This window comes from Amblyomma americanum, chromosome 10, assembly GCF_052857255.1.
Source record: "Amblyomma americanum isolate KBUSLIRL-KWMA chromosome 10, ASM5285725v1, whole genome shotgun sequence".
Taxonomy (NCBI): Eukaryota; Metazoa; Arthropoda; class Arachnida; order Ixodida; family Ixodidae; genus Amblyomma; species Amblyomma americanum.
Window position 1 is genome coordinate 136,738,578 of NC_135506.1, and position 24,185 is coordinate 136,762,762.

At 48.6% G+C, this 24,185-nt stretch overlaps 1 protein-coding gene and 1 pseudogene across 1 annotated transcript in view; one reads left to right on the top strand and one right to left on the bottom strand.

Moving 5' to 3' along the window:
* The window catches only part of LOC144106424 (uncharacterized), a 703,216-nt gene that overhangs the window by 269,423 nt on the left and 409,608 nt on the right, over positions 1-24,185 (bottom strand). The window lies entirely within an intron of this gene.
* On the top strand, positions 22,502-23,583 carry LOC144108731 (uncharacterized; annotated as a pseudogene).

The window sequence follows — 24,185 nt, forward strand, 5'->3', positions numbered from 1 at the left end:
GATGAGATTAAGAACATTGCAGGCGTTGGGTGGGCACAACTGGCACAGGAGCGGGTTAATTGGAGAGACATTGGAGAGGCCTTCGCAATGCAGTGGGTGTAGTCAGGCTGATGATTATGATGATGACAGAGGTGCAGTAGAGGAGAAATGAAAAAAAAACAATGAAAATTGTTTTGTTTTGAAGTTTAACCATGGGGAAAAAAAAACAAGAACTGAGGAGGGAGGGCGACGCCAAGCGGCCAGCCTTCGCAAGTCGAGTGCTCGTACATCCGCTCCCTCCCCCGTTTTTCGCTCCCCCAGTCCGAGTGTTTTGGAGTTGGCATGTTTTAGCGGTCCGCTTCCAGCGAAATTCGACAGCCGCGGCCGGTCTCGATCCCGGGAACTCCGGCTCAGTTGCCGAGTGCCCTAAGAACTGAGCTGATCTAGGGTCTGATCTAGGGAGCCACTTATGCTCATTTCTTTCCCTCAAAATCAGAGGAAGCCGCGTTTCTCCCAGAACGTTGTCAACGCCAACGCACACAGCGCACATCTGCTTTTCTCTCTCTCACCACCGCCACCTAGCTTTTTTTTAAATTGGTTTTTGGGGAAAGGAAATGGCGCAGTATCTGTCTCATATATCGTTGGACACCTGAACCGTGCCGTAAGGGAAGGGATAAAAGAGGGAGTGAAAGAAGAAAGGAAGAGAGAGGTGCCGTAGTGGAGGGCACCGGAATAATTTCGACCAGCTGGGGATCTTTAACGTGCACCGACATCGCACAGCACACAGGCGCCTTAACGTTTTTCCTCCATAAGAGCGCAGCCGCCACGATCAGGTTCGAACCCGGGAACTAGCTCGATGCTCGACTGAGGAGTCAGCTGACCCAGGGAGCCAGCTATGCGCCTTTCCTTCCTAAAATGAATGGAGTCTAAACCTTCCGCTGGTTCTGCCAAAAGGAAAGGCGCGAAATTGTATCAATTTGTAGGTGTACGGCACCGCCTTCTCATAGCGCTGAGGTGTCCACTGATCCAATGAGCCAGCTGCTCTTGCTGCTCAGAGGCTTTAGACAGACGCACACCACTGAAACCCGCGGAGTGCGGCTAGAAGTGCACTAAAAACCTTCCCCTATACAAAACCCACTCAGTGGGGAAGGTGACGCAACTACCGCTTGTTACATGACGCACAAGGCGCAGCGTTGGCCTCAAGTTGCATCTTAAGAGGGGCAGGAGAACCGAACCTCTTAAAGAACGAAATATTGAGCAGTAAACGTGGACCCCTGCAGAGTATTCCGACAGCCTCGGAATTGGTTGCAAATATACCATAAAACTGAGGAAACTTGATCAGAAGTTGAAGTAAATTCATCCTGGTTGGAGCCCGGGACCCCCGTGTGTCGACCGGGAACCCGGTGTGCCAAGTAAGCTGACTTGAGTATAGAGCGAGCCTCAACTCAGCTCGAAGCGGGAATGGTGATTACTCTAGTGCATTGAGGCACGCAAAACGGAGTACTCATTCACTTTTTAACGTTGTTTTGTTGTCGGAAGCCGCGGAAATGTCTCCGCAAGAGCAAGTAGAGAACAAAAGGGTGACTCTTGGGTAGGAAATTGCAGCCCGCTATCCTGCTTGAATCACATCGTCGGTCTCTTCATTGGATCACTAGGCCTCTTTCTAGTTACATAATCATCATCGCTTTGAAATAGTAAACATCAAACAAAAAATTGTAACAAAAAAAATTCTCATAAAACTTATTTCGGTTACTGTTACGGTTTTATGCTCCTGTCCATATTTTTCAGTGGAAATGGGGTCATAAATTGGTTATATTTTTTGAGTTTCAGCATAAACACAAACAGGCCTAGCTTATTTGAGTGCTTCGAGGAATATGTAGCAAGGCTTTTGCGATGAAGCATGCAGCGGAGCTGGCCGTCATGTAGTAGACGCACTGTCATGGAAAGTAGTAAGAATTCGAAGGGCAGCGTTAATCCCGCTAAGCCCACTGCGGAAGCGATTTACAAGACACCACCATCGAAAGCGCCCTAATAGTTGGTGTTCAGGCGACACCGGAAGAAAGCGGTACGGTCTACGCAGGGCAGGAAAGGCTCCTTAGAGCGGCGAGTAGGCCCACTGACGAAGCGGTTAAATGGCGAAGAGCGCACCAACTGTGCTTCATTCATCAACCAAAGAAATGTAACGGAGAAATTTGCCTCTTACTGTATGGCTGCGATGAGGTGCAGTTTGACACGTCCGAATCATCCGGGCTGGCACCGGAGCAGATGTGAGATCCTGCGGTCGGCCGCATGACAACAGCTTTGCTTTTTTTTATTTTTGACTTCAGGGCTTGCACCAAGCTACATGAATAAATATGAAGAGAGTCGAAAAAAAAATCTCCCCCGGCGTCGGACACGAGCGGGAACAGAATGAAAGCAGCAAGAGCGATTGGCTGTCTGAACCCGCTGCTCAGAAGAGGGCGGGGGTTGCTTTGAAAGCCAGGGGAGGGCGGCGTAGGCAGGCAGCCTATTGCGGGCAGCCTCTTTACGAGCAAGCAACGCCTTTCTTGGTGCCCGCTTCCATTTCACATCCCTCAATTATGCATCTAGGCCAAATGGTTGTTGTGCTGGCATAGGGGGTATTTTGCCTCCTCTTGATTTATTTCAACGTTACGGCAGTCGTCGAAATTCGGAATGGAAATGATTGGTCATACCTCTGGACATTACTTGTGCTGGATGGCTCTCCGAGAAAGAAGCGTCACAAGGCGCATAAGATGAAAGTTTCGGCGAGTAAGGAAAACAATAACTGCGACGTTACGGTGAGCATACAAATTTCGAAAGCCATATGGATGCCGAGCTCCATTATTGCTGCCTGGCTTCGCTGATTCACACCATGGAGTATATGACATTAAAACAAAACGCGGGCCAGGGCGTCGCGTTCACTGACATTAAAAATGGCATTTGATTTTTCACGGCAACCGAATTCCACAGAATATGAGATCAACAAGTCAAGACTCAAAGCACTGAACAAAATCAGTCAGTCCGTTATTTAGATATCTCCACTGAGATACAAGTTAACACGCTTTTCATCTCTGAGACCTCGCAGCGATTTTTTCAGAAAGTAGTGCATATTGTGCTGTATTTTATTTTATTGATACGAAAGCATTAGTTGGCTCATCAAAACAAAAACCCAGCGTCGCCCAAAAAGTGGCGGTATTAAAAATGCAGCGATTGGTTGAAATGCTTTGACGTCATAAAAGGCGGAAAATGCGAAATATTTACCAGCGATAGTCAGTACTTGTACTTACAACGGCATCAGCTGCATAGGAATAGAATATAATTAGAGTAGAATTATAGTAAAATTTAGACAGAGTTAAAATAGAGTCGCTATAGAATCAGAATGGAATTAGAAAAAAATTCGCATAGAATAAGTGCAATGCTTTCGAATTACTTGCACGCAAGTTTATTAAGTGGTCCCGGTATGTTTGTTCATTTTTTAGTATATATTGTTTAACTTTGCTTGAGGTCGAAATCTATTGCGTCCAAATAGGCTTCAGAATATTCCTAAAAAAGAAGTACCAGAGATGCGACGTTTTCACTGCGTTACCGCAAAGCACACCAATCATTTACAATGCCAAAAGGTAAGGAATGCCGCCTTCTAATCACAAGCCGAAAAATATAGCATTTCAGTGCATCGTGTTTGCATGATTTTTAATTGTTAAGATGGTCTTTGGCTCACGCAGGTATCCAGTCCGATCAAGCTTGGCACTGCCATTATGTATAGAAGAAACAAGGCAGCAAACAGGTGAGCTGAGCAACTATCGCAGCTAATTCTACTACCCCCAAAATACCTTGCAATAACACTCAATGCACTAATCGCACTGGAGTGGAAAGTGTGACACAACAACAGGGAGTCGCGGCAACACTGGCGCAACGGGCGCCATCCCTACGCCAAACACTAAAGAGATAAATACCACTGATCTGCGATCCACAGCCCACGGGGTGAGCGGACAGTCGGCAGTGACCCTAACGCAGAGCGAAATGATGAACCACATGTCACGATATTTACACACTTTTGATCAATTCGTCACCGCCTTTGTAAAGCAGTTCGATGAACTAAAAGACGACCTGAAAGTGCATGCTGGAGAACGTGCAACAGAAGTGCCAAGAAGAGGCCGAATGCAAATCAATCAGAAAGCACAGATCTGCGAAATTAGAGGTGGCCCCCGCAAGCGCCAGACCGCTGAGAACGTCAAAGAAAAATGCTGCCGCCAGCTGGCAGTGAGCGACAGTGGGCCTGAAGGCAGCCAAAATGGTAACGCCTCAAAATTTGGAATCGAAACTACCACGGATTCCTCAGTAAACAAAGTGAGTTTAAACACCACATACACAATGCCTTAATTCGGCCGGTCAAAATCGGTCTCCAGGAAGCAGTATCCCCTCGCACTCTTTCGTGTTACTACACCATTCTTTCGCGGCCTCCACGCTCACATTGAATGATGTAACGGTTGCCACGCACTACCTTCAAGACATAGACGTGGAGCAAGTCGAAGAAGCAGGGCAGGAAAAGCATTTTGAATTTGTATCCTTGAGTGGAGAAAACAATTTCTTCTGTGCCTCGCTGTTTCCCCTGTACAGGTTGTATGGGGCCCTGAACCTAGTCAGGTGCAAGAAAGCACCTTTTGTTCGGGGTGCTTTAGTTTCTGAATGAGGAAACTGAGAATAAACTTGAACTTCAACTTTCATTCTAAGTCTTCACAGCCATCCCCGGAAGGCGAGATGCGACTTTGGACCACTAGTACAGGTTACCAAGGCGGCAGCGGCTGGGAACCGCATAATAATAGCGGGGGTCTTTAACGCTCCCCACCAGGACTGGGGATACGACGGGGAAACCTATAGGGGCAGAAATTTAGCTAGGGTCGCCGAGGACGTGCGACTTCAAGTAACACTTGTTGCTGGGCTAGTTGGTGCATAGTGCTACGTACAAATGTTACCGCAAAATAAGACACATTCACAAGAAAGGTGGACAAGACAACGCGTTGTCTTGTCCACCTTTCTTGTGAATGTGTCTTATTTTGCGGTAACATTTGTACATAGAACGTGGGACTTGAGCTGGTAACGGATTTCACAAAGCCCACCTACTCATATGGGAAACAGTGGAAAAAAAACAAAGAGAAACAGAAAGAGTGGGAAAGCCCACTCGTAGGGTAAAATGTCGCTTTGTCTTGATTTTATTTATAGACAGCGAATTCAATGAACTCCATCGATGAAGTTAACTTAAAGCAGCGTTCGCAAGAGCCAACAGGTCCCTTGCACAACCAGATGTAAAAAACAGATTAGTGTCATCAGCGTATATGATGAATTGTGCAGTGGTGTGAATAGTTATTATGTCGTTAATGTAAATATTAAATAACAAAGGTCCAAGAATGCTTCCTTGAGGTACACCAGAATGAATCGGTAAGTTATCCGAAATACAGTTATTTATTGAAATCTTCTGACACTTTAACTGCAAAAAGCTTTTGATTATGCTAAAGAATGGGCCCCTCAAACCGTAAATTTCAAGTTTTCTTAGCAGACTGATGTGACTAATTGTGTAAGAGGCCTTTGAACAATCGATGAAAACGCCTAGTGTTATTAAATTTTGCTAAAATGCTTGTAGTATTAGTTCCTTTTGTGTTAGTAGAGCTAACTCTTTCGAGCGACCATTTCGGAAACCCAACTCAGTCAGTAATAATATTGTGTTTTTCGCAGGCAGCGGTCATTCTCAGTGTTATTATTTTTATAGGAATTTTGAAAATACAGGCAAAATAGATATTGGTCTGAAGTTAGACAGGCTGTTTTTATCACCGGCTTTGAAGAGCCCTGTAACCTTTGCGAGCTGCATGCGCTTGGGAAATATGCCGATTACAAAGCACAAATTAAACACATTATCAAGAACTGGGCATATCAGATCTAAAACGTGTTTTACGGGGCGCATTTGCAGGTCATCATTGGGCGCTAGTTGGCGCTAGTTGGATGTAGAAAATCACTTTCACAATTTCTGGAATTGAGGTACTCTGCGGAGCGTGGATCGTGCAAAACTATTTACAAGGAACACAAGATAATCATTAAAGCGTTTGCTAAATGCGCGCCCGATGACAGTTCTCCATTAAGTATCAATTCTCGTACCCATTATTAATTCCGACGTCCAATGTTAAGCATTGTGCTAAGGTTTCACCACGTGATGTCCGTTCGCTTTATAGCTTCAGCATTAACCAAACTGTGAAGGTAATCTTTCTTGGCTTGTCTGATAGTAGCAGTAAACGTATTTCGAAATTTTTTTAAATTCGGATAGATGGCACGTGTCTCTTGTGTCCAAAAAACGTTTGAATAGAGCATCTTTTTGTTTAATTAGTTTCTGATGTGCATTGGTTATTCAAGGTTCTCTAGCTTTTTTAGGCTTCAGTGTTTTAGGGCTAAAAGATTCCGAATAAGCCTTTTTGAAAATACACAGAAATGACTCGTACGCGGCATCTATATACGTCAGACTGATTGTACACGTCAATCCAGTTTATTTTTGACATTTTTGTGCGGAACTCTTCAAGTGTAGCTGGATTAATATCTTGAATAGTCAATGGGGGACACTGCGTCGGCTCTTTACCCGAGACATACGATTCCAAGAGAAGAAATACTGGGAAATGATAGCTAATATGAGCGCTGATTACTCCGGTGTTAATAGTCCGAGATTCAATGTTTGTAATGAAAACAGCAAGCAAACTTTCACAGCCGTTGCTAATGCGAGTTGGAGCAGTTATTGTGTTAAAACATGCATTAGCTTCTAATAGTCGAGTGAAATCAGTACGTAGCTCTGTTTAGTTCAACAGGTTAAAATTTATATCGCCACCTAAGACGAGTTCATAACGGTTTTTATGTATCAAGGATAAGAAGTTTTCCATATATGGTAAAGAAACTTTGCCGCGTTCCCGCCTGGAGGGCGATATAAAACAGAAAATATGCCTTTGCTATAAATGACAGTCAAAATTTCAAAGTCCGGTGTAACCGCCATAAAGTCGTCGATCTTATCACACTGAAAACTTTCTCTGGCCATGAAAAGTACTCCTCCACCGTTCTTGGCTGAGAGATTTAATTAGTGTCTTGTTTAACCAAGGATCTGTATTACTTCATGTTCGTGTAGGTACCATGTTTCATAATGCATAATAACATCAAATGGACAGCCAAAACATGAAAACAAGGCACACAGCTCATCAGACTTGTCGCGCGCTGACTGAGTGTTTAACAGGAAGAAAGATGTGCACGGATGTTTATAATAAAATTTAGTCACATGCGCACGGTTCAGCGATTTACCAGCCATCGATGTGAATGGCGGTTGACAAAATGCTTGGATTCCTAGATCCTCATTTCATCTTATCGATGTCCGCAACGCAAGATGTGCGCAGTACATTCCAAGTGTCTGTTTTGCGCGCGAAAATTTTGCCGCCCTTTGTCCACGCGTACTTCCATTCTTTTTCCATCTTTCGCTCAACAACTTGTCTAAGAAGTTTCTTCAAGGCGGGGCAAAGGTGTTCATTAATAAATACCGGGGAAGAACTGAAACCACCAGCACTTTGGTAACCAAAATCAGAGGTTAAGATTCGATTTTTCCTGGCCTTTTCAACCACCGCTTCCTGTTTCGCACGAGAGTGGAACTGCACAACAATGTTAGGGCTTCCTTTGTCTTTCCTTGGCACACGATGGCACATGTCTACATCGGAATCAGAAATGGGTTCACTTATGACGTCTCCTAGTTTGCTCAAGAGTGAAGGTAGGTTCTCGTTGTCGCTGACCGGAACGCCTTTAATCTCAATGTCCCGGTTCACCGAGTACTGTCCTTGATTTGCCACCCGGTCTCCAAGATCAGATAGTAGTTGTTTCAGTCCTTTGCATTTCTGTGATAGTGTGGCGTTTTCGTTCTTTAGCGCTGAGCGTTCCTTTTATAATTTTGCACTGCGCTCAGCCATAGCATCAAACTGTTCACTAAATAAATCTACGGATTTTTTCAGGTCTTTATATACCTTTCGAAGCTCCTTCTCTAGTGCAGGAAAAGCAAAGTTCACAGACTGGGAGGCATATCGGAAGGCTAACAAAGCGGACAAAATAGACGCCATTGATACCTGGAGCGAACAGCCTGGCGACCTACGCCAACAGATAACCAAGACCTTAGAACGAACCAGGGAAGCCCCGGAGGTGGATAAGCACCTTGTGCACCTCTCTGAAGAGCAGCGGAGGTTCATACTGTGGGAACGTGCCCTGCCGTCCCCTCTGGTTCGCTTTCTCGCGATGCACCCTGCAGTAGCCTCGCCTTGAGGAGGGGCGCAGCCCGAGACTATCCATGGTTAGTTAACTTAGCAAGGGAAGGTGCCGGCGTTGCACCGACAAGAGCGCCATGGACGGTGTGACAGCTGCGCGCGCGGGGAACACATATTCTCTTGGAGTTGGGGCGCACGTTGCGTGCGGACGTGTCGCCGCAGCACACCACGCTCTGCCAGCGGGGCGAAGCCTTGTGGGGGAGAACATTCTCCCGCACCTCGTCCCTTTCGGCTTCACAGTTCCCCTTTGCTCTATCGTGGGCGAAATTGGCCCATAACACTGCTGGTGAATCGGACGACCTCGATTCCTTAGCGTATTTTGTTTCTAGCTGGCGTTATTGTTGCTGTAGCAATAAATTCCTTGTTTGTGTCAGCAAGAGTGTCGTTGCTTTCTTTCCCTCAGAGCAAGGCCCACCGTGATCGGCTCGCGGCCGGTAGGGTATGCGATCACGGGGTGGTAGGTAGGTAGGTAAACTCTTTTATTGCGCCCAAAAACAGGGGACCAGTCAAAGGACCGGTTGCGCTGACTTAGAGGAGGTCGGCGGGGATCCTTTGGGATGCCGCGGCCTCCACCGCGCGCTGGATAAGCCAGCGTTGGTCTGCTGGCTTGGAAGTACACAGGAGAGACTCCCACGTCTCTGGGGTGTTTGGATCTGGGTGGTTTTGAACTGTTTCAGTCGCGGTTAGGCGGGGATACCGCATTTATCGCCCACAATTGAAACTCCACATGTGGCCCCCAACGTGGGACCTGCTGCTCTTGGAGCATTTGGAACATTGTATGACTCTCTGTTCGGTTTGAGGAAAGCTGTTTGCCCGGACTTGGCAAGTGCTAGGCCTAGTGTGAATTTCGATCGCAGCACCTGCGGCATGCTTTCTTGAGTGCGAGGTGTATTGCGCTGTAGCATGTTTGAACTTAATAAACAAGCGCGAGGTAGCCGACATAAGGAAGTTTAATATGGAGAGAAGCGAGCATGCTCTTAAGAACGGAGGTAGCCTAAAAGCGGTGAAGAGGAAACTAGGCATAGGTAAAAACCAGATGTATGCGTTAAGAGACAAGGAGGACAATGTCATTAGCAATATGGATAAGATAGCTAAAAAAACCGAATAATTCTACGCAAATCTATACAGTAGCCAATGCAATCAGAACGTTAATGATCTAGACAGTAGTGAACAACATTGCGTCATCCCGCCAGTAACGAAAAAGAAAATAAAGAACGCTTTAGAAGCAACGCAAAGGGGAAAAGCAGCTGGCGAGGATCAGGTAACAGCAAATCTGTTGAAGGACGGAGGGGAGATTGTGCTAGAAAAACTAGCCACCTGTATACGCAATGTCTTATGACCTCGGCCGTACCAGCAGCTTGGAGGAACGCAAATATAATCCTAATTCTTAAGAAAGGAGACGCCAAAGACTTGAAAAATTACAGACCGATCAGCTTACTGTCCGTTGCCTACAAGGTATTTATTAAGGCAATCGCTAATAGAGTCAGGGCAACCTTAGACTTTAATGAACCAAATGATCAGACAGGCTTTGCTAAAGGATATTCCACAATGTATCATATTCACATTATCAATGATATGATTGAGAAATGCGCAGAATATAACCAACACCTATATATAATATAACCTTCATTGATTATGAGAAAGAACTTGACTCAGTTGAAACCTCAGTAATTATATATATATATATATATATATATATATATATATATATATATATATATATATATATATATATATATATATATATATATATATATATATATATATATATATATATATATATATATATATAGGAACTGCACAGCTACGATAGTTCTTTGTAAAATCAGCAATAACATATCAATAAGGAAAGGCGTCATGCAACGGGACACGATGTCGCCAATGCCACTTGTTTACAGGAGGTATTCCGAGGCCGGAATTGGGAACAGTTGGGGATAAGAGTTAATGGAGAATACCTAAATAATCTGCGATTTGCTGATGACGTTCCCTTGCTGTGTCATTCAGGAGATGAGCTGCAAATCATGATCAATGAGTTAGACTGAGGAGAATGATGGGTCTAAAAATTAACATGCAGAAAACGAAAGTACTGTTCAACAGTCTAACAAGGGAACAGCAGTTCAGAATTGCCAATGAGGTGGTGGAAGTGGAAGTGGAAAGGGCAGGCAGTGACAGCTGATTCGAATCATGAGACGGAAATAACTATAAGGATAAGAGTGAGGTGGAGCGCGTATGGTAGGTTCTCTCAGATCATGAATATCACATTGCCAATATCTCTCAAGAGAAAAGTGCGCAACAGCTGTATCTTACCAGTAGTCCCCTACGGGGCAGAATCGTGGAGGCTAACGAAAAGGGCTCAGCTTAAGTTAAGGTCAACACAGCAAGCGCGAGCCACGGAAATGAAAAATGATAGGTGTAACGTTAAGAGACCGGGAGCGGGAAGAATGGGTGAGAGAACAAACTCGTCTTAATAACATCCTGGTCGAAATCAAGAGGAAGAAATGGGCCTGGGCAGGGCATTTACTGCGAAGGCAAGATAACCGCTGGTCCTTAAGGGTAACAGAATGGATGCCAATAGAAGGCAAGCAGCAGGGGGCGGCAGAAGGTTAAGTGGGCGGGTGAGATTAGGAAGTTTTCAGACATAGGGTAGGCGCAGCTTGCAAAGGACAGGGTTAATTGGACACACGTGCGAGAGGCCTTTGACCTGCAGTGGGTGTAGTCAGGCTGCTGCTGCTGCTGCTGCTGCTGCTGACGATGATGTTTGAACTTGTCGACATACTCAGAACATTTGTCTTCAACTTTTCTCTAAAGCATGTTTAGCACGAAGCCACTCGGTCCATATCGAGGGAGCGCGAGGCCTAGCGCCCTCGGAGTTGAGGAGCCCGAAGCGATTGAGTTCGGAAGCCGCGTGTGTGATCCGATTTTTCTGTACATATTTTTTTCTCGCGTATTTGTTTCGACTGTGGGAATCACGGCTCCGGGAGTCAGGTGGCCTGAGGCCACGGGTGCCGTTACGATCTCGCTGGTACTGCAGCTGAGCACCGGGCGCTCCGACACCGTTCGATACGTTGGGCGCCGACGGCTCAGAAGCTGCTTCGTGCAGTGAGTGGAGTACGACTACCCCCCAGAACTGATTCCTCCTCGCGGCTGCTTGCACGTAACCCGCTTCGTTTCTTTGTTTTGATCAGAGTCGTTGTCAGAGTGGTAGTTAGGCCTAAGGCTTTTCGCAGCTGCCTGCGCAGCGTCAGAAGAGACGCGATCACCGAACCGTGGGGTTGAGAGGGGGCTCACGTTGCTGATCACTCGTTTTTGAAACCTCGCACGAACTGAGCAGTCTACTTCAACTCAAGAAAGTGCTTTGTTCACTCGAACTTTGCGTTTGCACAGCCGCTCGACACGTTTTGCTAGCGAGGCAGGCATTGTGCCACTAGGCCCCTGCGGACGCCGTTTACCCTCCCGTGACCTACGTTAAAGGCACGCCGACAGTGTTTCGGCAATCTTGCAGAGCCGGTGGAGGCACCCGGGCTTGCTACCTTATGCACAATTTCTCGCTGCTGCCTGCTGCGACGGAGCGGCCTCCATCCTGTTCGCCGCATCCATCTGGGGAAGCTGTGGCGAGACTAGTCAGCAGTCACACCAGGCTGCTGTTACCCTGGCCACTGGTACCGAATCCTGACCTGCAGTTTCCAACCGGTCTTTTCCTCGCGGGCCTGCGGACACGTAGTCCATTGGCCGTACGAGTCGCCCAGCGGAGGCCTTCGCACCGCCTTCGGAATACCGCGGAAGTCAGCGTGCACGCTTTCGGCGTGACCTCCGCTGCAAGACCTGCTTTAAGTGCATGAAGACCAGGAGACTCCTCTATATCATGTACTAGCAGGCGCGTGGGTCTTTTGTGGTGGGGGGGATGTGGGGACGTGCCCTGCCGTCCCCTGTGGTTTGCTTTCCCGCGATGCACCCTGCAGTAGCCTCGCTTTGAGGAGGGTTGCGCTCCGTGACTATCCCTGGTTAGTTACCAGAACTAGCAAGGAAGGGCGCCGGCATCGCAGCGACACGGGCGCCACGTGCCTGCTGCGCACACGCGCGGGGAAGACATATTCTCTTCGGGCTGGGACGCTCGTTGCGTGCGGACGTGTCGCCACATCACTCCGCTCTCAGCCAGCGGGGCGAAGACTCGTGGGGGAGAACATTCTCCCGCATCTCGTCCCGTCCGGCTTCGGAGTATCCCTTGCCCTAGCGTGGGCAAACATTCGCTCGTAACCTTTTTGGTTAGTCTGATGACCTCGATTCCTTAGCGTATTTTGCTGTTAGCTTGAGTTATTGTTGCTGTAGCAATAAATTCTTTGTTTGTGTCAGCCAGAGTGTCGTTCTTTTTGTTTCCTTCAGAGCAAAGCCTGCCGTGGTAGGCGTGTGCTCGGTAGCGTACGCGATCACGGGGTCGGGGTCGGGTGGTTTTGAACTGTGTCAACCGCGGTTAAGCGGGGAGAATGTATTTATTCCCCTATAATTAAAACCCCACAATACCAAGGTGAAAAGAGCAAAGCTATATAGAAAACTAAATGTCAAAATCGAACTACTGACGGGGGAGGTACAGAAATACGCCGATCAATTGGCACATCAAAACTGGCCGCAATTCATTGCGGTGCAGACTTGGCACGATTGTACGCTTGAAAGAATTGCCCCCCCCCCCCCCCCAATTCGACGGAGGAGAGCATGACTTACTCCGATCATTACACTGGTAGGGAAGACACAAGTCTATACACCCCTGTAAGAACAGGGAAAATCTATGCGGCAGCCTTTAACACGGTTACTGCCGCGGACCGCATCACAAAACGTCATGATCAGGAACCTCGAAAGTAACGCAAGTTGGGGATTTTACAAACTACACAATTACCATCTGTGGTCTAAGGAAGCGCTTCCGGCAGCGTGGAAACACACTGATAGTGTAACAATTCCCAAGACGGGAAAGAAACCAATCATGGAAACCCTGAGGCCCAGTTCCCTCCCGTTATGCTTGGGCAAACTCTACGAGATGGTGGTCCTCCATCGAACTGCATAGATTACCCCAATTTGATGCCGCCCGCCATGAACGGCCTTTGAGAGCGGCTTTCTAGAGAAGACGTATGCCTTCTCCTAAAAGAAGTCCTAACGCGCACACCAAGAGGTGGAGAGCACATCATAATGGTACTGGAACTCAAAGGGGCCTTGTTGATGTGTGCTATGACCCTATTATAGCAGGGATAAATTAGCTGTACTGTGGGGAATGCTTTTTCAGTTATGTACGGGCCTTCCTAGCTGACAGGCCGGCCACTATCGGCATGGGATGTGTGCGCTCAAGCTCAATACAAATACCTGACAGAGGGACACCAAAGGGATGAGTTATCCCACTCTTACTCTTTAACAATGCGATTCGAAACCTCACAGGACGCCTAGACGGTATCGCCGACACCGGATATAGCTTATTGCTGATGATATTACCATTTAGGTGAGTCGGGACTCTCTCGCGCAGAAAGTAGGAAAACTACAAGAAGCAGCGTCATGCGTTCAGCTCTAAGTAGTGGAGTGCGGCCTAAGCAGTTCGCCGGAAAAATCTCTACTGCCAGTGCACAGACCTCATTACACCAATGACGGCAACCTATGTGTAATACTAGGAAGAGTCCATATTCTTGAGGTGCCAAGAGCCAGGGTACTGAAGGTGTGGATACACAGCAACCTAAGGGCCGACCACACAATGCGACTGCTGACGACAACCGCAGCACAAATAACACGAATGATCCGCTGCATCAAGAACAAAGTAAAGAATATGCGAGAAGATGGAATCCTCAGACTGGTGAATGCCCTGATAATAAGCCATGTCACCTAGCGTGTTCCGTATCATTATCTCAACAAACGAGGGAAAACCAAGTTGAGATATTGCTACATAAAGCACGTACAAACTCACACAAGGCCGCCCTCTAAGAACAGCTACAGAAGAACTCGAACAGTTAGGAGTCACAAAAAGATATGATGAGTATAAACAGGCTTTCCTGATAGCCCAACGCAAAGGCCTTCAGGTGAACGAACCAACCTCTGTACATATAAATTCGCGCGGAGTCCCACAGGGTGGAGTGCTGAGCCCAACTATCTTCAACCTTGCTCTCATTGGCCTGCCTGGTTGACTCATTGCCACAATCTGTTCAGATCTCAATATATACTGATATCTATATTTGGGCATCAAGTGTGACCCGTCCCCAAGTTCGTGCGAGAATTGAAAAGGCGTCAATGATACTGACCTTTTACCTTCATCAGCAGGGCCTAAATATTTCGACCGAGAAATGTTCACTCGTGACGTGCACACGCAAAAAATGACGCTACCCTGTATACGTTAATCGCAACGCGATTCTGTATGAGAGCAGCTATCACTTCATTGGCATTGTTATCGACAGGAACTTCTCGTAGAACCTATCTCTACGACATAAGAGACTGACATCGATTATTTATATCCTCTCCTTCCTCGGGGAAAGACCTTGGGTGCATCTGTGCCCTCGATGCTTCGATTGTACCGTTCGCTGTTGCTGGACTACATGCGTTACAGCTCTCCAATTTTAAGCAAAATTAGACAGGTGAACATCCAGACACTCCAAAGTGTACAAGCACAAGCTCTGCGAACCTGCCTTGGACTGCCTAAATGTGCCTCAACATCAGACACTGTTCTTGTCGCTGGGGAGCATCCTGTTACTACATGCATTGCCGTGGAAACCATGAGAACGCACATTCGGCACCTCCCACGAGCTCCGAATCATCATCTCGAAGTTCTTCCAATACTAAGACCACTTACTGCATTCGCAAAAGTAAGTGAAACTCATCGTGCCTATCTTCCTTCGCAGCTCGTCCCTGCTTTAAGACCGTGTTCACCTATATGGAGTCTGCATGAACCTTAGGTATACCTCTCTATTCCTAGAACTTCTAAGAAATCTGGTTTACCATTGCCTGCTCTGACACAAATGACATTAGATCATCTGCATTTTAACCATTGTCACCGCATACATGTACAGTACTCACGGATTGAAATAGGACATTCGGAGCGCTAGCCTTGCAGTGCCACGCAGGCATGTGGTAAACCACAGGCCGGCTCATTGGCTACTGGAAGGAACAATTCTGCTTTGTAGATGTTTTCCCTCTCGCGCCATACCACAATGCACCACCTTGGTTCCATGAGCGTCTACGGGCGGCGCTCCATGAAGCGACGGCCACGCGCTCCGAATGTCCTATTTCAATCCGTGAGTACTGTACACACAGATGGCTCAGGGAACTCAACAACTTCTGCTAGGTCTGTGGGGATACCGGCCAGGTCTATCTTAATGAAGGTGAAGACTACCTATCTTACCCTTTAAACTCGTGCGGAACTAGCTGCCCTACGGCTGCAGTTCAGTTCTTCAGTCAGGGATCTCCCCATGTCTGGCCCATTTTGACCTACTTTAAAGCAGCCCTTCAAGGCCCGCAAGCTGCACAACTCCGCGGGTTGCACGAATAAATCGTTGCAGAAATCTGCAAAGTGTACCATGGCGCCACATTGAAAATACATGGCATAATTTTCCAGTGGCTGCCTGGACACTGCGGTATTAATGGAAATCACCAGGCAGACGAGGCTACCCATTCTGCCCACAAGGACAGGATCCCTGTCAATGTCTCTGTAACTACAGCTGACGCAGCGTGTTGGCTTCGTTCTTTCAGCGTGTAACACGGGAGAGTTCTGCAACCGTGCCCCCTCCCCCCTCCTTCCCCCCTCCCCCAACAACCTGGACTGCGCGTCCGTCGTGCATGTAATATAGCGCGTCGGGAAAGCAACATTACAGTTCCGTCTATGGCTCAGCGTTGCCTCCCCAAATCAATATGCTTTCCGGATCGGGATGATCCACTGCCCTTCTTGTGAAAGCTGGACGAGACAGTCCGTCATTTCCTGTATGAGTGCCCTGTCTTTGTGAACGAAAGACATAAGCTGCGTTGTGCTCTGGACAGCCTTGATCCTCGCCCTTTCGCAGAGGACAAGATCCTCGGTTCGTGGCCACAACTGTCGACTGGCGTCAAGGCTTACAAAACAATGTTTTGTTTTTTTACAAACGATTGCCTTGATTGAGAGATTTTGACTGTGTTTCCCGTTCCTTCCCTCTTCCGTTTTTAATCCCATCATTCCTTCCCACAGTGCAGGGTAGCCAACCGGAAGCCTTTCTTGTTAACAGCCCTGCCTTTCCTCCCTCTCTTATCTATGTATCTCCAGGTGAACAGCGAAGTGAGAGCCTTTCTCACCAGTGTTGACAGTGCGGCAGACCACGACGAAATTAAAGGAAAGGTGGAGATCCCTCCGCAGGTCAGGCAGCACCTCAATGTTGAATGCAATATCGCGACCCCCTCGCACATGCAACAGAAGATCAACCACGGATAGAGAACAGCTCGCGTACACCACATCAACTTGAGATACAGAGTCAGATCCAATACGGCATGCGTGGATGCTGGTTTCTACGAAAATGGTAAAGATGCCGTAATAGTGGCCCTCAGCCACAGACACAATGAACTGTTCAGCGCGTCACTTCGAAACTGCACCTCCCATGAAGCTGAGACCGCTGCCACTGCTCTGGAATGGAAGTGGCCGAAAGCAACCGCAGAAAAATATCATTGAAGATCATCTCTGACTCCCAGGAAGCAGGCAGAGGTTAGGCGCGCAGCCGAATCAACCAGCCAGCAGCTAAATTTATGGCATGCCATCCATCGAATAACTACTGTAACCACGCTGTCATATAGGTCCTTGGACATGAGGGTTTAGAGGGGAATAAGAAGGCAGACCGAGCTACTCGAGAATACACCGAGTGAGCCAGTTTACCCATGCTCACACCCCTCACCTAGGTCTTCAAGGATAGACTGGAATTTCTACGACAAAGTAGGGATATAGCCCCTGTTGTGTCATTGCTATCAAAACCTACTTGCCTGAAGTCACTTGACAAACTATTGCAGCTGTAACGACGAAGGTGTACCAACGCGGTGGCGGCATTGCTATCGCTGAGCACGCGCTGCTGCCTGGCTCTAGAACAATTAACTGCCGACGTTCAGAAGAACACCGTTCAGTGCGCCTGCATCTTTCAGGGCAATTAAGCCGCCTTTTCAAGCGGTGGAGGTGCTGGGTGGGGCAGAGAAGGTAACTTCGGCGCGGGCGCAATCGACGACGGCGGAGTGCTCAGAAAGGAATTCCCATCCTAGAATTACGTCATTTGAGAAGAGGAGAGGATCAGGAGTTGAATTATGTACAAGACGTCTTGAATAACGACTCGTGCTGCGCACGCTGCGGGTGGCTCGACCTGCTGGGCGGTAGCAGTGCGGAGAGAAACTCCAGAAAATGGCGTCATAACTTTCTTCAATTTTCGGCAAATTTAGCGTTCATAATTGACACAGCAGCTTCGGTGTACACGAGAGCACATGATGCAACGCCTTCGGCAAAAACATCAATAACGTTTGTTAGTGATATCAGAGGCCTTGTGGAGCTCCCAGGGGGTGCAGCTCTTGGCTCGGGAACTGCGCTCATTAGTTGCCGGCACCGGAAGGGCTGGTACGACGGCGCATAGGGGAGATCGAACGGCGCCGCGGAGAAGACAAGCGGCGAGAGGTGGCAGCCTGGCGTTCGGTGGAGAAGGCAAGCGGCAGTGGGTCCGGTTGTACACGGTGTTGCTGCGTCTAAGACCGATAAGCAGTTGGCGGCAAGACGTCAGCAGGCGAAGAAGGACGATTGCGGCAGTGGCGGGCTGTATGATCAATGAAACCGCAGGCAAAGCAATTTGGCCTGTTGTCGCGAGTATGCCACGGAGGACCGTAGTGAGGCACTGTCGGCGCGAAGCGAGGAGACGGTTGTGCCACCGGAGCCCGATACGAGAGAACAGGCGGGGGCGTCGAAGGCAGCGGCGCTTGAGCGGAGTCTTAGAAAGGGCCAAAGGGATGGGATGGTGGTCTGGCCAGAACTGCGGCGTACGTAAGACGGGCAGCCACAGTTTTCTGACGCAGGGGCGGCAGGGCCTCCACGACCTGGGCTCGGACCGTCTGCTGAAGGTGGATTGCAGCGCTGGTGGGAGGTACCCGAACTCCAGGGACGAGCGCCAGGTGACGTCCGATCTCTTCCCTCATGAACTGCTTTATATCGTGCATGAGCTGCGGCCCTCCTGCGATCACGGCATCAGCGGACAGGACCTCGCCATGCTGTACGGTGCGGCGAGTGAGGACGCGTTGCTTGCAGAGCTCCTCGTGTCTCTGGCACAAGCTGATGACGGAGGTGTCCGGCTGCTTGGCGGGCAGCATTTGGAACGCATCTTAATCTGTACCCTTCATGATATTTCTTTTTTCTTATCAGCCTTGCACATATCAGTGTTCACGCTCTTGCAGACATCCACCACGTCCTCAATACAGCTAGTGAGTGTCTCGCCGGGTTGCTCTGCCCACTCTCATAAGCGCTGGTCGGTGCGGAGTTCGCGCACGTCAGGACGGCCAAATACCTGAGTGAAGCTTGTCTTGAACGTCGACCATGTGGCGATATCCGCATCGCGGTTGCGGAATTAGAGCGACATCAGCGAGGTAAAAGATGACGTTGTTAAGTTTCATGGCGTTATCCAAGCGGTTGTGCGTGCTGACTCGCTTGTAGGAAACCAGCCAGTCCTCAACGTCAGAGTCACCGAGTCCACTGAACACAGCTGGGTCCTGTTGTCGAGGCGTGCTGGAGCAGACAAGAGGAGCAGGCGGCGAGGCGCCAGGGTGGCGTTATTCGGCATTTGTGATGTTACAGTGCCGCTGCACCGCTCCAGGACGGGATCAGGGGCAACCTCCACCACTTGAAAAAGAGTTTAATGGCCTTGAAAGAACCAGGCACTGAACGATGTTAGTCGAAACATCGACACCCTCCTCTTAACTTCGGCGTAGTGGCCGTGAAACGGTGCACATCAGTCGCCTGAAGCCTTACCATGACCTCGTGATGTGCACTACGCCTTGAGTCGCCAGGATGGCTCCTTTCATTCCCGGGGTCCATTGTAACGACGATGTGTCAACGCGGTAGCGGCAGTGCTATCGCTGAGCGCGCACTGCTGGCTGGCTCTAGAACATCCGCCGACGGCCAGAAGAAGAAGACCATTCAGTGCCTGGTTCTTTCAGGGCCATTAAACTCCCTTTTTACAGCTACAAAACGTAGCTGCATTTCCTCTCGCTCGTTCATTGTTTGTTAGCCAGTGGCTGAATAAACACCGGCGCATGAAGCGCTAATATGTCATGTGTGCTCCTGTGTGAAGATACAAGAGTGGCGACTAGGGGGGGATCTGCGTTCAGACGGAAGTAGGATAGTTCGGTAGCGCAAGTACCCTGGCGCCGGACAGCGCCATGGATACGCTCAGCCAGTTCGGCCAGTTCGCTGAGGACGAAGACTTCGAGTCCTACGTCGAGTGATTTCAGCATTACCTGCAAACTAACAAGGGGAGCGCCGACTTGAATGTAGCAACTTTTGTGACGGCCATGGGCAAGAATACATATCGGACGCTCAAAAATTTTCTTGCTTCGGTCAAGCCGGAAGAAAGTCTACGATCACCTGGTAAAGGTGCTCAAGGAGCATTACTCTCCAAAACGTTTTGTAATAGCAGACCGGTTAAGTTTTAACTGTCGACCCCAGTGCGGAAAGGGGACAGTAGCATCATTCGCCGTTTAATTGAAAAGGCGGCCCGCGACCTGCGATTTTGGGCAATTTCTGGTTGAAGCATTGGGGGACCGTATTTTAGCTGGTTTAAAAGACCCGGTTACTCAAGCAGAGCTTTTTAAGGAATTCAGCTGACGTTTGCAGCTGCCTGCGATTTCGCCAGAAGCGTCGGACCGACACGCACAGAGACAAAAAAAAAATTAAGCCCGCTTCTAACGAACAGGAGGAAGCGAATGCTTTAAGATGAGGTGCCTCGAGTTCGAAGCCCGGACCTGGAGTACTAGGCAAAGCTGCAGCAGTGGCAGAACCAGCGGAGCACCGAAGCTAAGCTCGTGGTTGTTCCCGTTGGGGATCCGCCCACGCTGAACCAGCCTGCCCGTTCTGGAAATACCGCTGCCCCATCTGCAGGCAAGCGGGTGGGGCAATGGTCTGCCTTGCTCAGTGCCGTTCCGTGCGAGTCGTGGATGAGAGTGCAGGCCAAGAAAGGGAAGTGAAGGGGGGGGGGGGGCTGCCTTGTACTGCATAGTGTATTTTGCTGTGACAATAAGCGCTGTAGCTATATACAGAATGAATGTCCGGGCGGCCGGCAGAAATGTTACAACGCAAGTTGGTACAGGTGCGTCTGTCCCGTTGTTTAAGAGAATGTTTATCAGAAATACTGGCTGGCCCTAACTCTGAGCAGTTGCAGACTAAATCTCAAAACTTACGGTACCTTCCGTTAAAGATTGTAGTTAAGCTGGATGCTCCTGTCGAGTACATTGACCAAACGGTTACTGTGCCTCTTATTATTGTTGTGCGTACTTCACAAAGGTACGTACGAAACTTTGTTTGGCCACGATTGGCGGGAAGCTTTGAAATTAGGCTGGAAATTAGCCCTAACAGGAAAATACTCGGAAATATTTGAGCCCGCACTAGTGTCAATAACAGCGTTCCGGTGAATCTCTTGTTGAAAGACGCAAGTACACCTGCGTTCCGTAAGCACCGACCTGTGCCTTTCACGCTGCGCGAGGCAGTAGCAAAACAGTTGCAGTCTTTCGTACAGTAAGGGGTGCTCTTTCATGTACAACAGAATGAGTGGGCGACTCTTTTAATAGCCGTCCCTAAAGCCGACAGGAAAGAAAGAATATGCGGAGATTACAGTGACTGCAACTTCATCTTTCAGAATCGACCATTATCCGTCACCGGCAATGGAGGATATATTTGCAACATTACATGGGTGAAAGTACTTCACGGTGCTCGATCTTGCAACAGACTAGCGGCAGCTAAAATTGCACCCGGATTCCCAGGCGCTCGTAACAATGAACACGCATGTCGGCTTGCTTAAATGCGCGCGTTTTCCGTACGGGATAACCAGTGCCCCGTCAGTTTTTCAGGCAGCAATGGATGATGTGTTTCGCGACTTGGATGGAGTGTCCTGCTATCTTGATTATGTTCTGATAGCGGCGAAAACTTTGGAAGAGTGCTACCAGAAGGTAAAAAGTGTGCTGGCAAGGTTTAAAAAAAGGGGGATTAAAGTGAAGAAAAATGCAAGTTCTTTCAGATGTAAGTTACTTACCTAGGTCACGTGCTTGACGGAAAGGGCATACATCCTTCGGACGAAAAAGTACAGGCAATCAAAGAAGCACCAAGCCCCAGGGACAAAGAGGAACAGCGATCGTACCTCGGGCTGATAAATTTCTATGGGAAGTTTCTTCCAAATCTGTCAGCAGAACTTAAACAAATGTATGAGCTACTCAGTAATAACACGAGATTGAAATGGACAAGTGAAGCAGAAAAGGATTTAAGAAAACAAAAGGGTGGCTTACGCATTACACGATACTAACGTACTACGACCCTGGAAAAGGAGTTAAGGCTAGTCTGTGACGCATCGGCGTACAGAGTAAGGGCCATTTTATTCCACAAAATAGGGTCCGTTGAAAGGCCAATCGCTTTCGCGTTGAAAATGCTCAGCAAAACAGAGCAAGGCTGCGCCCACATTGAAAAGAGGTATTCGCCTTTGTGTTCGGACTAAGGAAGTTTCCCAAGCATTCGTCCGGGAGAAAGTTTTGCATTTACAGTTATCATCGGTCCTTAGAAAGGTGGACAAGTCGGTTTCCGCGATGTCAGCGGCCCGTGTCGGTATTGTTGCAGGCAGTCTACAACTACCAATGGGTTTATCGGAAGTCTAGAGATATTGCAAGCGCTGACGCATTGTTGCGGCTGCCCCTGAAAACCCAAGTTGAAGAATCAGAGTGCGTGAATTTTTTCCCGTGCTTCATGAAGTACCTCTCTTCGCTAAGGAAATCAAAAATGAAACGCACAAGGACAAGGTTTTATCAAAAGTGCATTTATATAAGCAAGTTGGCTGTCCTTCGAACATCACACATGATCTGCTTGCACCGTAATTCGTTTGCCGCCGCGAACTTTCTGTCGATCAAAATTGTGTAACCTGGGGAAACCGCGTAGCAGCGCCAGTGTGCCTAGGTGCAAAAGTTTGTCAATGTTGCACAAAGGCCACCCAGGAATGACCCGAATGAAAATGTTATCGAGAAGCCACGTGTGGTGGCCGAGATGAACTCAGGACTTTGAACAAGCGGTGGAAGAGTGTGCCTCGTGCCAATTGTCGCCAAACTCATCATCGAGTGTTCCCTTGCCACCTTGGGGCTGGTCCACGCGGAGGCGGGAAAGAGTGCATCTAGGTTTTGCGTATCGTGATCAACAGTTGTTTCTGGCGCTTGTAGACGCGCATTCTAAGTGTGTCGGAGTGTTTGTAATGAACTCGACGAAAGGTGAAAAGACTGTGGAAAAACTGCGTGGTGTGTTTGCCGCGTACGGATTATAAGAAGAGGTAGTGACGGGCAACGGCCCGCAGTTCTTGTCTTTGTATATTGAGACCTTTTTGAGTAGAATTGGTTTTCGGTACACAAAATTTCCTCCTTACCATCCTACTCCGAATGGCAGTGCGGGGCGCTGTGTCCAGAGAGGGAAAATCAAGCAGATCCTGGACGAGCGCACAAAAGGGGAGACGACGTCCATGCAGCACAGTGCTTGTTTTGGAAACCTCTCACGGGGTGGTTCCTGTCGTGGACGCCGACTGAGCCTGCTCTACCCTGGCATGGAGCAAAGAATGGGGAACAAATTGGATCGTATAAAGAAGCCGAACCCGCGGATCGTGGAGAGAATTCCAAGAAGGTGCCCGCGTCCTGGCCGTACGGTGAGAAATAGACAGTAGGGACCAACTGCAGGCGGGTGGGCTCCGCCACGTACTTGGTTCCTACGGGGAAGGAAGAACGGTACGTTCACGCTAATGACCTCCGGCCGTGTACATTTCAGGAGAGGGCTATGCCTGACTACCCTAACATCCCGGGTGTGTGTGATCCAAGCAGGGAGCTTCATATGACTCCTCCCGAGGATACTGGACAGCGCGCCTCGGACGACACGCGCGCAGAAACCGGAGGCAGCACTTCTGCACCCAGCCAGATCCTTCTTTCCAGCCTTGCCCAGTCGGATTCTATGCCTGGACTTCAGCCTGACCCTCAACTTCAACGGGACCTTCACCCACCGCTCTTACGCAGCACTCGTAAAACGAGGGCCCCAGACCGCTACCGGACCTAGTACAAACGAACACTGTGTAGGGGAAGGAATGTTCTGTCATTGCTATCAAAACCTACTTGACCTGCTTGCATGACGTCACTTGACAGGCTATTGCAGCTATAAAAAGCAGCTGCATTTCACCTCGCTTGTTCATTGTTTATTGGCCGGCGTATGAAGCGCTGTCTTGTCATGTGTGCTACTGTGTGAAGACACAACACCACCCCTCGCCCCCCCCCCCCCCTCCCCTGCACACACACAAAGGACTAAGGAGGAGTCCGTTCCCTGGAGTCGAGTGCAAACGAAAATATTTACAAACTTGCACATATTTTCTAAAATTTTTCCGAAGGCATTTAGAGATTCGTATCCCTGGCGGAACCAAACAAGCACTCCATACCATATCACGTGGGAATGCCCTTGAATAAGGGCCATTGATCCCATACGCAAATCGGTAGCAGAGGGAGGCGCAGTTGTCCAGCTCGGATTTGTATGCTCAGTGTGACACCCGAGCACAACTCATAGCTCGGGTCACAGGGGTCCTGGACTTATGACTCTTCCCTGATGACTGCAACATCATCCTCTAACAGAATTAGTCTATTCTCTCTTTTTCTCTCTCTATACTAGAA